This window comes from Oryx dammah, unplaced genomic scaffold, assembly GCF_014754425.2.
Source record: "Oryx dammah isolate SB20612 unplaced genomic scaffold, SCBI_Odam_1.1 HiC_scaffold_3, whole genome shotgun sequence".
Lineage (NCBI taxonomy): Eukaryota > Metazoa > Chordata > Mammalia > Artiodactyla > Bovidae > Oryx > Oryx dammah.
The window spans coordinates 35,664,053-35,677,811 of NW_024070187.1; the positions used below are offsets into that span (position 1 = coordinate 35,664,053).

Consider the following 13,759-nt stretch of genomic DNA (forward strand, 5'->3'; position numbering starts at 1 on the left):
GCTATGACTAACCTAGACAGCATATTAAAAAGCAGAGACATTACTTTGCCAACAAATGTCCGTCTAGTCAAAGCTATGGTGTTTCCAGTAGCCATGTATGGAAGTGAGAGTTGGACTACAGAGAAAACTGAGCGCCAAAGAATTTATGCTTTTGAACTATGGTGTTGGAGAAGACGCTTGAGAGTTCCTTGGACTGAAGGAAATCAAACCAGTCCATCCCAAAGGAAATCAGTCCTGAATATTCATTGGAAAGACTGATGCTGAAGCTGAAACTCCAATATTTTGGCCACCTGATGCAAAGAACTGATTCATTGGTAAAGACCCTGATGCTGGGAAATATTGAAGGCCGGAGGAGAAGGGGAAGACAAAGAATGAGATGACTGGATGGCATCACTGACTCAATGAACATGAGATTGAGTAAGTTCCAGGAATTGGTGATGGACAGGGTAGCCTGACGTGCTGCATTCCACGGGGTCGCAAAGAGTCAGGCACAACTGAGCAACTGAACTGAACTGAACTGTCTCTCTTTATTTGATAACAACCCTATGTCCTCCTGCACAGAGGTGAGCATGACCCTGGGCAAAACACTCAGAGAAGGCCAAAGAAAATATATGTGATAGATGAGCTCTGTTCATGCATGAGTTCCAGTGCTGCTGCCTGTGAGTTCAGGGCTAATTAAAAAAAAAAAGAAAGAGGAAATTCACTGATGTGTACATGTGACCATTTAGGAAAGTGCTAAAGTAACATCTATAGTGCATAATGAAGCCACAGAAGTGATAGAAAAGCAACTTAATCTGTAGATTCATGAGATGATGCCTGATCATAGAGTGTATTAGACAGCAGCGCTGCAAGGCTGAAACCCAAAGAAATTTACCCAGCGTTCAGGAACACGTTTTTAAAAAAAGAAACAAAAACTCTTCCTGACTAGTGTTTTATTATAAAGAAGTACTGTATAGAGTTAATCATTTGTAAGAAATATTCATCGAATAAGATATCTAAACAGAAATCCCCCCACCCCCACCACTGGCCATACCAAGAGACTGTGGGATCTTAGTTCCCCACCCAGGGATTAAACCTGGGCAGTGAAACCACATAGTCCTAACCACTGGATTGCTAGGGAATTCTCCCCAGAAACACACTTAGATTCACATAATACAAAGTTATGTATTGATCTCTGACATAGAGGCTCTCAGCAGGAAACTAACTAACCCTGTGTCTCCCTGGGAGCAAAACGGCTCAGTCTTCACTAATTTGGTCTTTGCAGCAACTTCATAGAAGTTAACTACTACAAGAATCAACTCTATACAGTTTAATGAGACCCTTCTTTGTTTGCTTAAGTTTGTTTAAATTGGATCTCTGTCACTTGAGAAAAAACAAAAAACAAAAAACTCCTGACTGATAGTAGAAAAAATATACTTTAATAATAATAGCAAATAACACTTCATCTGAGCTTATGCAGAGTCCAGCACTTTTCTACATGATTCACAGGTATTCAGTCATTTAATCTTCTATGAGGTAGGTACTACCATTATCAACTCAAATTTGTAGATGAAGAAAGTGAAGACCAAAAAAGAATAAAGATAAAGTGAGACAGAAAATACTGAAGTGACTTGCCTAAATCACAAAACAAGGTAGTGGCAGAACTAGAATTTAAGTCCGAGAATATGCTCTTGACTAGCATGCTAGAGCCTAGAAAAAGGACAGCCAGACAGTCAGAACTCCCCAGTATCTCCGGCACTGTCCAGGGAAAAAGGGTACCATACTCAATCAAGCTGACTGATCTGCTAAGTAATTACTGCCCAGTAGTGGAGATGGGCTCTGCCATCCCTGGGATTCTCCAGGAAAGAACACTGGAGTGGGTTGCCATTTCCTTCTCCATGCTGCCATCTCTGGGGTCACACAGGGTCGGACACGACTGAAGCGACTTAGCAGCAGCAGGAGCAGCAGTAGAGATGGGTCAATGAGACTCCATAACACTAATCAATATTTTACCCAGCCACTTGCCCTACACAGATCCCATGATTAATAAGCAAGCTCAAATAACTGATTTCCAAAGCAGATCCTAGTATGGGAAAAGAATACCATGAGTAGCTGACCAAAGCACCCCAGCCTTCCTGAAGTTTCTACTTTTCACTATTAATTTGGCATCCTGTATCCATCAGTCTCTTACAAGTTTGTCTAAAAGTATGAAAGTAAGAGTGTTAGTTGCTCAGTCATGTCCAACTCTTTGAGACCCCACAGACTATAGCCCCCCAGGCTACTCCTCTGGTCCACAGGAGTCTCCAGGCAAGAATTCTGGAGTGTATAGCCATTCTCTTCTCCAGGGTATCTTCCTCACCCAGGGACTGAATCAGGTCTCCTGCATTGCAGGTGGATTCTTTACCATCTGAGCCACCAGGGATTCAATCCTTGAGAGTCAGCTGAACTCTGGGTGCTCTGGACAACTGCAAGCCTCGGTAAACAGCCTGAGGTATGGCCTCATCCCTTACTGACTAGTAGAAACCATTTATGGAAAAAGATAAATAGGGCTATTGTTAAAATTCTTCCCACCTGAGTTATAGTAATGCAATCTTCAAGTAGTCAAATGAAAACTACTAATTCAGGGGTAACTAAATAGCAACCACAGATAAGATATATTTCTATGAATGAATTATTAACCTTCATTGGAGATACAGTCCAGCTTATCACAATGCTCTGCCAAAACCAGAGCAGGAGGTACTAAAATCATCTAGCTGTCAGGAGAGAAGTTCACTGTGTCCAAGAGATGCCAGACATTAACATAGCTTTCACTTAAAGTACACTCTGGTGGAACCCCCATATCTAGTAGCTACTGGTGTCCCTGAATTTAAAGGTCTGCCTTTGGTAATGTTCTTCATAAATTGGCATTTTGATCTCCTGTATCCTTCCTCCCATTTTTCCTCACTCATTGTCTCTCCCTTGCTTCTAGAGGAGTAGAATCTTTTACTTCTCTACAAAACACACCATTACAAAAAGTGCTGCTGGAAAAAAAAAGGGGGGGGGTGCGGTGGGAGGCGGGTGCGTTCCCTGGCTGTCCAATGGTTAAGACTCTGCACTTTCACTTCTACAGACTCGGGTTTGACCCCTGGTTAGGAATCTAAGATCCTGCATGCCACGCAGTCAGGAAAAAAAAAAGGTGCTGCAGAAGAATATAAGACTACACGCTGGCTCAGCACCCGAACCAGCCACCTAGGGCTGTCCTGTGCCACTTCAGCCTGGCCTCTCCGTTTCCTGCCTCTTACCTCTATCACAAAACAAAAGGAAGAAAGAGGAACCTTCTGTTCCCTCCACATCACACCCCCTACTTTTCCCAGTGCCTCTCCTCATCTATTCTTGGTTAAGGTAGCTCCGACAGTAAAGAATCCGCCTGCAGTGCAGGAGACCTGGGTTTGATTCCTGGGTTGGGAAGATCCCCTAAAGAAAGGAAAGGCTACCCACTCAGGTATTCTGGCCTGGAGAACTCCATGGACTATACAGTCCATGGGGTCACAAAGAGTCAGACACGATTGAGCAGCTTCACAAGGGTCAAAAGGACTAAAGTTCAAGTCCTGAATTAACCATATGCTAGCTGTGAAACTTTGGGGAAGATGTTTAAACACTCTAAGCCCATTTCCTGTCCCTAAAATGGCAAAAAGAGAGACGGGGCTGTAGCGAGCACTCAGGGTAACTGTCAGAGGCTGCAGGCACTGTGACTCCTACCCCACGTGCTCTTCAGAGGCCTCAGGACACAGGGCAGCTCCCCAGTGGGCTGGGGTTGTGACTGCCTTCTTCCTGTGGTTAGCATCTGCTGTTCCGCCAAGGCTGCACTACCGCTGGCAGGCAGAACTTTCACATGGGAAATCTGAGGTTGCAAGGACAAGGTTTTTACATGTTTTTTCTCTGTGCTTCCACTGCACAGGGCTCAAGGTAGGTAAATAAATCTCCTTTTATCAGTTTTAGAGAGTTGAACACTAACTAAAAGACAAGCTGCAACTCCTAAACTCTGTCTTACTAATCAGACTATACAAACATCAACCTAAAAACTGATTCTTGGTTCTTTGAAAATCACTAAAATCTAAATATAAATAACACTCAGGCAGGACTTCTAATCTCATTTATGACAGGGATAAGCGCCATTTCAAATAAACTCAGGAGCCCTGTCCTGAATGATGTGTGGGAAAGGGAGGGTCTTTTCCAATAGCAGGAAAAGGCAATGTCCCAGTCTTCAGTGCTCTGCAGGCACTCCCCAGATCCAAGCTTTAAATAAATCTGGAGCCAAAACTCAAAAGAAGAATTAACTCCAGTAACAAAGATTTATTCTAATGACATACTTTACTGTCAGAAAGTTTACTACCACAGGCAGAAACAGCCCAGAAGGCAGAGAGAAGTTTTCAACAATGTGAATCCACTCCGGGCTTGTTTCCGACTTCAACTGGACTTTGGTCTTCTGACCCTTTTAGCCGACACAGGAAACATTCCTACCCCTCCCCGAGGACTCTGCCCCAGGTGGCACCTTCTTTATTACCTGGTGCTGGGCTTCGTACTACAAGGATGATCTTTCCATTGTGTACATAAGCCATAAGCTGCCTTCAGAAAAAGACACTTGACCAGACAGGCAAGCATTGAAAAGTCTAACAGTGCCAAGTCAAGGACACAAAGCAACCAGGACTCTAACCCACAGCTGGTGGGAGTTTAAGTTGGCAGACTCACCTTGGAAAACAAGTGCGCATCATTACCTACTGAAGATGAATATGTAAATACCCCACGGCACAGTAATTAAATTCCTAGATATATGTCCAGCACTCTCCAGCTTACCAAAGACCTACAGTGTCCCTTCACAATGCTGAGAACTGGAGATCAAAAATGGGGTAAAACCTGGAAACTGGGAATTTTGTGATGGAAATGTTATGTATCTGTCCTGTCCAATATGGGAGCCACCAGCCATATGTGACTACTGACACTTGAAATGTGGCTAATGATGGGCTGAAATTTTAACTTCATTTAATTTTAATAATTTTAATATAAGCAGTCACATATGGCTAGTGGCTATCCTAATATATAATGCAGCAAGAAACTCACAATATATGCCCCAAGATATAAGCACAAGAATGCTCATTTCAGGATTGTTTGAGATACACAGAACAGAGACAACCCAGAAATCCATCTGTAAGTAAATGGATAAGCTGCAGCACATGCATAAGATAGAATACTGCACATCAGTGAAAAAGAAATTAATTCCATCTATAAGCATCAGTTCTGCTACATCTTAAAAATGGTGCTGAGGCAGGGAAAAAGTCACAAAAGAATTTAGAATCCAGAATGCGATGCATTTTTACAAGGTCCAAACACAAGTGTAACAAGTATTAAGAAAAACATTAGTGGTGCTAAAGTTAAAAAAATTTTAAAAACAGTCAATATTAATACAAAGACCAAGAGAGATTTTTGTATTAATATATGTAGCAATGGAGGGTACCATCTGGAAGGAGCATGGAGGGAGCTTCAGTGACGTGGCTGATGTTCTGCTTCTGCCCTTTTATTGTTGTTTGCAGCACATATATTACACATATTGCTTTATGCTTTCAGATATGTCACAACATAATAAGAAGAAAAGTACCATTAAGGTAGGATCACTGCTTCCTGCATCTCACCCACCAATTCCCCATCCATGTGCAGACTGAGAGCTACTCCATGAAGGGAACCAGGTTTCACGCATCTGTACATCTCCAGTACCCAGCATAACAAAGGTGAGGTGAGGTGAGGTGAAGTCGCTCAGTCGTGTCCAACTCTTTGCGACCCCATGGACTGTAACCTACTAGGCTTCTCTGTCCATGGGATTCTCCAGGCAAGAACACTGGAGTGGATTGCCATTTCCTTCTCCAGGAGATCTTCCCGACCCAGGGATCGAACCCGGGTCTCCCGCATTAAAGGCAGACGCTTTAACCTCTGAGCCACCAGGGAAGCCTGAGAAGCACAGTAGATGCTACTTAAGTGCCTAAAGAACAGAACCCAAATCTGAGAAAACCAGAATTCTCACAATCTAAAGTTGCTAGGTTTTGTCTGCCAGGTAACATCAGATACACATTCCCTAAGCTGTAACCAAAAAAATGTATTTCCTCCATTCTAAATGTGCTTTCCCTCACAGATCTGAAAGCAGAACGCCTTTTACAATCCAAGCTGTCTTTAAAAAGTGGTGTTTCTCAATGCTAAAGCTGAGGAATGGAAGCTCCATTAAGCCAGGACTGAGTCTCTCCGTTCATTTCTCTACCTCTAGAAGCTAGAATGGTGTTTGGCACACAGGAAGAGCTTGATAAGTAGCTGCTGAATGAAAAAAAAGCAATAGTTACCACTACTGCAAGCCTACCGTGTATCTGAGTCTGTGCTAAAAAACTTCACATAGATTATTTAATCTGTTCTTTACAATAATCTCAACACTTAGCAAAGTTAAGTCACTTGCCCAGGAACAGACAGGTAAGTACTAGCTGTGGTAGGTAAGTACTAGCTGTGGTGGCAACTTACTTAAAGTGGCAAAGGCAGGATTCAAATATCATCTCCCAGACTCCAAACCCCATGCTCTTATTAAACACAATGCTATATCACCACTCAAATAAAACAAAGTCAAGCTATCTTCCTTCTCCGATTTTAAAAACAAACATTAAAAGAAGATGTTGCACACAGTAAGTGAGTTCATATTAGCTGACTCATATTAGCTGACGGTGATGTTTACAGGCAACTTGAATTAGAACTTGTGTCAGCCAGAGACAGAAGGGATGAGGGAGGCCATCCCAACAGAGTTAGCCAGGCTTCTCTCCATGTCCACCCAACCTCATAATAAAATTAGTTCACTTACTGGCTCATACACATAAACAGACGCCCTTGACACCAGCAGGTACTATTTCTAAATGTTATAAATGTCTAAAGGGGACAGAATTATCCCATCAAAGGGATCATCTTATTATAGAGAACTTAAAAGTCCATTTGTTCCAACCTCTAGGCAAGAGACTGACATTTTTAACCTCATTTTAATGGCAGCTGAAGTTAACTTCAGTCCTCTGAGAAGTAACTGGTTGAAGCTGAGACCAGAAACTAGGTCTCCTACTTCCTGGGTTCACCTTGTTCTCTTCTCTCAATCACAGTGGAAGAAGCCAGTAAGGATTTGTTAAGGTCCCTCTCTAGGCAGCTATATTAATCTAAGTCCTTTACAGTAGATTATCCTCTTTAATCCTCTTACCCGTTCTGGGAGTTAGATATTATCCCAAGTACAAGATGAGGAAACTGAGTTTCAGAAAAATAAAGTAACTTACCACGGGTAACACACTTGGCATCAGTTACTTAAGCCAGACTGGTTCCACCGCACCCTGCAGATCTGCAAAGTAAAGAAAAAAACAACCAACATCAATATATTAACAGAATGCTATACAGCGCTTTCAAGTTACTGAAGACAAAAAGGAATGTAAACTTCTGAAAAGAAAATATCTTTAAATTATGCAAGCTTGAATAGGCACCAAATATTTTAACTCAGGACCAGAGTTTGGTTAAATGCTAATAAGATAACCACTAACCAACTACGAAGATGTTACCTCTAAAAGCGAACTTACAGGTAACTGGACTGTTAGCTCAGGTGGTTAGAGCACGATGCTAAAAGTGAACCTAGAGACACAGATTTAAAAAGTCCTAGCATTTGTAAGTAGATGTAAAAGTAAAAATAGAGTTATTTTTAAATCTCCCATTTAGGTTTAAAAAGATAATTTTTGAAAAATAATTCAATTTTTTCCTCCATTTCTCCATGTACCACACATATTATAGCATATTTTGCCACAACTGTTTTGAAGCCTTCCTTATTTTTCCTTCCTTCTCATCACCACATCCTCTTTCATGCAAAACAAGATGGGACTATCTCAGAGGCACCTTAGTCTCTCTCAAAAAAAAAAAGTGCTGTATGATTTTAAGATAGTGTAATCATAACTTTATTTCTACATAATGTAAGAAACTGCCATGAAATTTGGAGAATATTACTTTTATTTCTGAAATGGAAACAAAACTATCCTGTATCTCTAATAGTGATGCAACTCTCATTATGTAGAGGGAAAAAAGCTTTTATTATGCGGATTTCAAGAAATTTAAATTTGTTACTCAGAATGAAATGCTATAACCAATGGCTCCAACCACACCATTTGGAACGTTCTGAAATCTCTTTTCTGAAAAATAATAAAAAAAAAATAACCCCAACTACTTACTGAAAAAGTAAAACTGCCTGCTAACCAACTGTTTCTTTCTTTAATGCCAGAGGAGTTCTGTCAAAGAGTTTTCTAGTCTTTCTCTTTGATTCCTGCATCCTTTCTCCAGAAGGTTCCTAGCCTCCAAGCGGTCATACAATGATGTGTAATTTTTCTATTTTGCTTTAAAACGGAGTTAAATATATTACTCCCTTTTTCTAACATACAATGCCGCCCCCCGTAAAAGAAAGTAGGAAAAGAGACAGCTTCACAGTAATCGCCTACTAAAACAAGACAGCATCTCTCTTCAGAGTCACTGCATTTTAAGAGTGTTAATTCTCATTTTATTTTGCTTTTCTTTCTCCTCAGTCTGGAGTTTAAAAAGCAGCCCACTTGATGTTATCAAATCATCAGATGAAAGGTTCTAGAAATAGCTTCCTATTTGTGGAAAGAGTCAGGAGACACAAAAATGGAAGAGAGCGCTTGAATCGTCTTTCCTAAAGCATTTCGTGCGTAATGAATGCAAGCAAAATCCTGGAAGGCTTAGCTCTGAATTTAAGATACTTCCAAACGGGGCTGACTTAAAAGCTAAAGTAAAGTGCAATCAGAAAACAATCAGAAACACTGAGACACCAAAAGCAAAGTTCAAATACACATTTTCGCGGTGCCACGGAACATACCCCGAATCAAACCACAGTTGCTTTAGGTGTCTCTACAGCAGCTCCGGGTTGGTCTGTTTCAAGTTACACCTGCCCTTATGTCAGCTGTCCCGGTGTGCCCACTCCACACATTCATAAATGACTCAAAGTGCCACCTGCCCCCGAACGCCCCAGTTCCTGACACCCCCGCGACCGTCCGCGCACTTACGTGTCTGCACACACACACTCACACACACGTGTCCACACACACCCTCGCCCCAGCTCCGCCCAGGAGGCGGACTCCGACCAGGCGAACCCGGCACGGAATCAGCGAAGTGGGTGGTGCCGGGAACCGCGGCCGCCGAGCCCCCAGACCGCAGAGCAAACTCCTCGCGGAAGCCGGAGTCCCTCAAAGCGCAGAGGTCTCGGCGGCTCCCATTTCGCCGGGAAGCTTCCGGGCCCTTCACCGCAACGGTGTCACCCGAGCCCCGGAATTTAAATAGGGGCAGGCGAGAAGGAAGGGGAGGATCCTCATTTCGACTTTGTGCGTCGCAATTCCTCCCAGTTTGCAGGCAGCCTAGTCGGGGTGGGGGGCGCTCCCGTCTTTAAAGCGGCTTCCGGCCTCTCCGAGCGCTTCAGGTCAGAAGGACAGCTCTGAAAATGCCTGGCAGGCGTACACGAGGCGGAGGGGCACCCTGCCCGCCCCGCCCCGGCGCAGCCCCGCCGCCCGCGTCCTGCAGGCACTGAAGGCGCCGAGCCCCGACCTCCCCGCGCGCCCGGCGCCGGGTCGCCGCGGAAAGCGCCCGGCAGCCGCAGCCGCCCCTCCGGGAGCCAAGCGCTGACAGCTGAGCCGCGCCGAACGCGGCGGGCGCGCGGCTGCAGCGCCGCGGTACCCTCCTTCCTAGAACCCCAGCCCCCGCCCCGCGCACCTCGGCAGCAGCCGAACCGCCGCTCGGGATTCCGGCTGTGACAGCTCCACCGACCCAGCTCTGGGTTTCTCCAATTTCGGCGTCACAATAATAAGGAAGTTTCCTCGCAAGCCTACGGGCGGCGGAATGCGCTGGGTAAAGGACGGCCCGGCCGGCCAATGGGCTTCCTTCTGGGGCGGACCTACACCAATGGTGGCCGCGGCGGAGCTGGAGGCGGGGCGGCGAGATCCGCGGGCTGGAGGCCGGGAGAGGCCCAGGCCCTGGAGGGAGGCGGGGGCTGCCCACGGTGACAAGACCGCCGCGGGCTCGGCGAGGGAACAGCGGCGTCGGTTTGTGTCGGCGAAGATCCGACTGCAAGATACAGAGCATTAGCGCTGGAACTGGATTGCTTTTCACTGGTGGGGAAGGGAGGGACACTAATCAGCGGTTGGTTTTCCAGGTTCTGAGCTGTCTTATTATTTGGGCAGAGGTGGTCAGAAGCCTTGGGCATAGGGGGAAAAGCTAGAGGTGACAATTGAGGGTGCGTTGTTAAGCATCGTATTCCATCCACAATGGAGGAGTCTTGTTTCACTCGCCTTCGGAGGACTGGAGAAAGCGCCAAGCCGAAAGCCGGGCTGCGCGATGGGACAGGCGGGAAGGAGGTCGGCGCTTTCCTGGGAACCTCGCAGAGAGTTGGGGTGGAAGAGAAAAGCGGCGCAGCAGCAGCAGCAACGGACTTGGGGAAGACTAGGGGGGTTGCTGAGAAGCATGAAAAGAAATCAGTGAGCGGGAGATCTGAGAGACACTAAGTGGCCTAAAACCCAGTAATAAAGGAGTTTGTCCTCCCCTACTTTAGCTGGCGCTGAATCTCAGAGCTTCTGTCTCCTCCCCAAGGTCACAGTGCTTTCCGAGTTACCCTGATCCTTGTCTGATCCACAGATAATCTTGTGAAGAAAACATTCTCATAAAAGTGACTTCATGAGTCTACCGCACCACCTCCCATACCCCTAAATATGCAACACAGAACAGAAATCCAGGGAAAGTACTATTTTAACTCAAAGGAATGACTTAATTCCTGGAAGAATTTCTGTAACCTGCCATTTGAACTGGGAAGGTCCTGTGAGACCAGATTCTTCCCAAGGACATTCAAATCAGGTCAGGTCTGCAGTTATCTTTGAGACTTAACTAGATTGACCAAGCAGAAAAGAAGTTTTGGGGAATAATACATCCTGGGGATGGGGCACTGTCGGCTGGCATATAAGCTGTCACTGACATATGGCAAGTTGTCATACGCTGCTGTGACAAGGCAAGAAAGCAAGATCGCAGTTACCAGGTAGCTAACGGTCATCTATGAAAATGATTCCCACCTTTGACGTTTGAATCACACTGGATACCTTTTGAAACGCCAGGGACAAGGTTAACACAATTCCCTTATGCTCCAGAGATGTGGCTGTTTCACAAAAGTCCAGGTCTCTTACAAAGACATAATCCCAATTCAGTGATGGTATCACCAAAAAGAATTGGAGGAATAGCAAAAAGAAATCACTGTAGGAAGGAGGTTTCCCCATGGTCGAGAAGGAAAGAATGAGTCTGTTTACATGTCCTGTATATGAGGTTTGTAGTCAGTTAGCATTTAGGTCAATATCTCTGGCTCATGGCTTTTCATATGAAATTTTATCTTGAAAAAAAAGTTGGTTACCTGAGGCTCAAGTATGGAGTTGGGATAGAAGTCAGAATTACAAACTGAGGTACTATAAAGGTCCTTATCAAATAAACATCCAGAACCCTGGGAACTTACTCTTACAATCAGTGACTGTACACACTCCACTTCATTTTAATTTCTTAACTGAACCAATGTAAAATTGCAGTTTCCTCAATAAGCATGTCCTGCTCCATTTACCAAAATGGCTTTAAATGACCCCAGCAACAACAATAGTCCTAAGAGCAGATATTTAAACTGGCTTGAAGAGGTACCATGTTTTACTTTTTCTTTCTATTTCTGTAGCTCTGTCTTCCATCCATTTTTTTCTGACTTCCACATGTTCTCTACCAGATACACTCTACACTGAGCATCAAAATGGAACAGTCCCTATAGCGTTGGAGGGGGAGGCAAACATTAACCAAATAGTCATAATAAGAACTAGACAGTCACTAATCATGAGAAATTTTCCAAAAGAAAAACATTCATGTTAAAAAATATTTAACCCCAACAAGAATTGTAAACAGAATTGAGCTCCAGTTAATGCTATGTATGCTGAAGTATTTAGGAGGAAATATCTGATGTTTGCAACTTATTCTGAAAATGTTTTTCTTTTAAAAGATGGACTGCCCACATATAAATGAGGTCATACAGTATGGGTATATGTCTTTCTCTGTCTGACTTCACTTAGTATAATGCCCTCATCCATCCATGTGGTCACAAATGGCAGGATTTCCTTCTTTTTATTATTGGATAATATTCAATTATATACATGCCACATTTAAAAAAAAAATCTCTTGATGATCTCTTGTTTCCATGTCTTGGCAACTGTAAAAAATGCTGCATTGAACACTGGAGTGTAGATATATTTTCAAAATAGTGATTTTGGTTCCTTTGGATAAATACCAAGAAGTGGAACTGTTGGGTTAGATGGTAGTGTCTAGTTTTAATTTTTTGAGGAATCTCCATGCTGTTTTTCATAATATCTGAACTAGTTGACGTTCTCTCAGCAGTGTAGAGCTTCCCTGGTGGCTCTCAGATGGTAAAGAATCTGCCTGCAGTGCGGGAGACCCGGGTTCGATCCCTGGGTTGGCAAGATCCCCTGGAGAAGGGAATGGCTACCCAGTCCAGTGTTCTTACCTGGACAATTTCATGGACAAAGGACCCTGGCGGGCTACAGTCAGTGGGGTTGCAAAGGGTCAGACACTACTGAGCAACTAACACACACATACACCAGCAGTACATAAGGGCTCCCTTTTCTCTACGTTCTTGCCAACATTTGTTATTTCTTGTTTTAATAGCCATTCTTACAGGTATGAGGTGATATTTTATTGTAATTTTGATTTGTATTTCCCTGATGATTAGTGATGTCGAGCACCTTTTCCTGTACTTGTTGGCCACTGAGCCTCTCATTTTTAAATTGGGTTGTTTGCTTTTCTGTTAAGTTGTATAAGGGTTTTTAAAAACATATATTGTAGATTATAGATCAACTATATTCTAATAGAAAATAAAAGTTTAAAAAAATAAAATAAAAGATGGACTGACAGATGAATGAAGGGATGGATAGATATTTGATAAATCATGTACAGCAGAAATGTTAAGTATAGATTAACATGGTAGGTAGATGGGTGTTCACCATGCATTACTGCCAACTTTTTTGTGTGTTTGGAAAGTTTATATTAAAAATTGTTGTGAGTGAAGTGAAAGTCGCTCAGTTGTGTCCGAGTCTTTGTGACCCCATGGACTATGTCCTATACGGTCCATGGAATTTTCCAGGCCAGCACACTGGAGTGAGTAGCCTTTCCCTTCTCCAAGGGATCTTCCCAACCCAGGGATCGAACCCAGGTCTCCGGCATTGCAGGCAGATTCTTTACCAGTTGAGTCACAAGGGAAGCTCCCCAAAAAACTGTTGGAACACCAAAAATAAATAATCAAACAAATAAATAAATAGTGGAATAAAGTCTAAAATAACCTTTGACAGGCAGAAGGGATCACGTGGTCCAGCTGAAGCACTGAGCATCACATAAGGAATCTCCAGTGGCAGGGGCCATTCCCAAGCCTGCTGTACCTCCACCTGAACAGACATCGATGTGTTCCGTTCTTCGCAATTTCTTGAATGCATATGCCTATTTTTGAATTGAAAGAAATTTTAGTGCAGTAGGAATACTGTTTAATAATTATTGTTCCCTGTGTTTACTTACACTGCAGACAGATTTTAACTTGGTAAAATTTTGACAGAGGCAAACTTCTGGTAAGTCAGATTAAACACGTGGGGAAACAGGGAGTTTCCTGGCTGTCCAGTGG

The 13,759-nt window shown here is 43.7% G+C and overlaps 1 protein-coding gene across 3 annotated transcripts in view; it reads right to left on the minus strand.

Moving 5' to 3' along the window:
- Positions 1-9,917, minus strand: part of HERC3 (HECT and RLD domain containing E3 ubiquitin protein ligase 3) — a 140,279-nt gene extending 130,362 nt beyond the window's left edge. The window contains exons 1-2 of one of the 3 annotated variants that reach the window (XM_040237874.1): positions 9,778-9,908; positions 7,299-7,360 (exon numbers count right to left, since the gene is read on the minus strand). The gene's annotated coding sequence lies outside the window, so the exon portion shown is untranslated. Of the gene's footprint in view, positions 1-7,298; positions 7,361-8,890; positions 9,073-9,777 lie in introns of those variants that run through there. The other 2 variants (XM_040237875.1, XM_040237876.1) reach the window with 2 other exon arrangements.
- Positions 9,918-13,759: the final 3,842 nt, after the last annotated feature.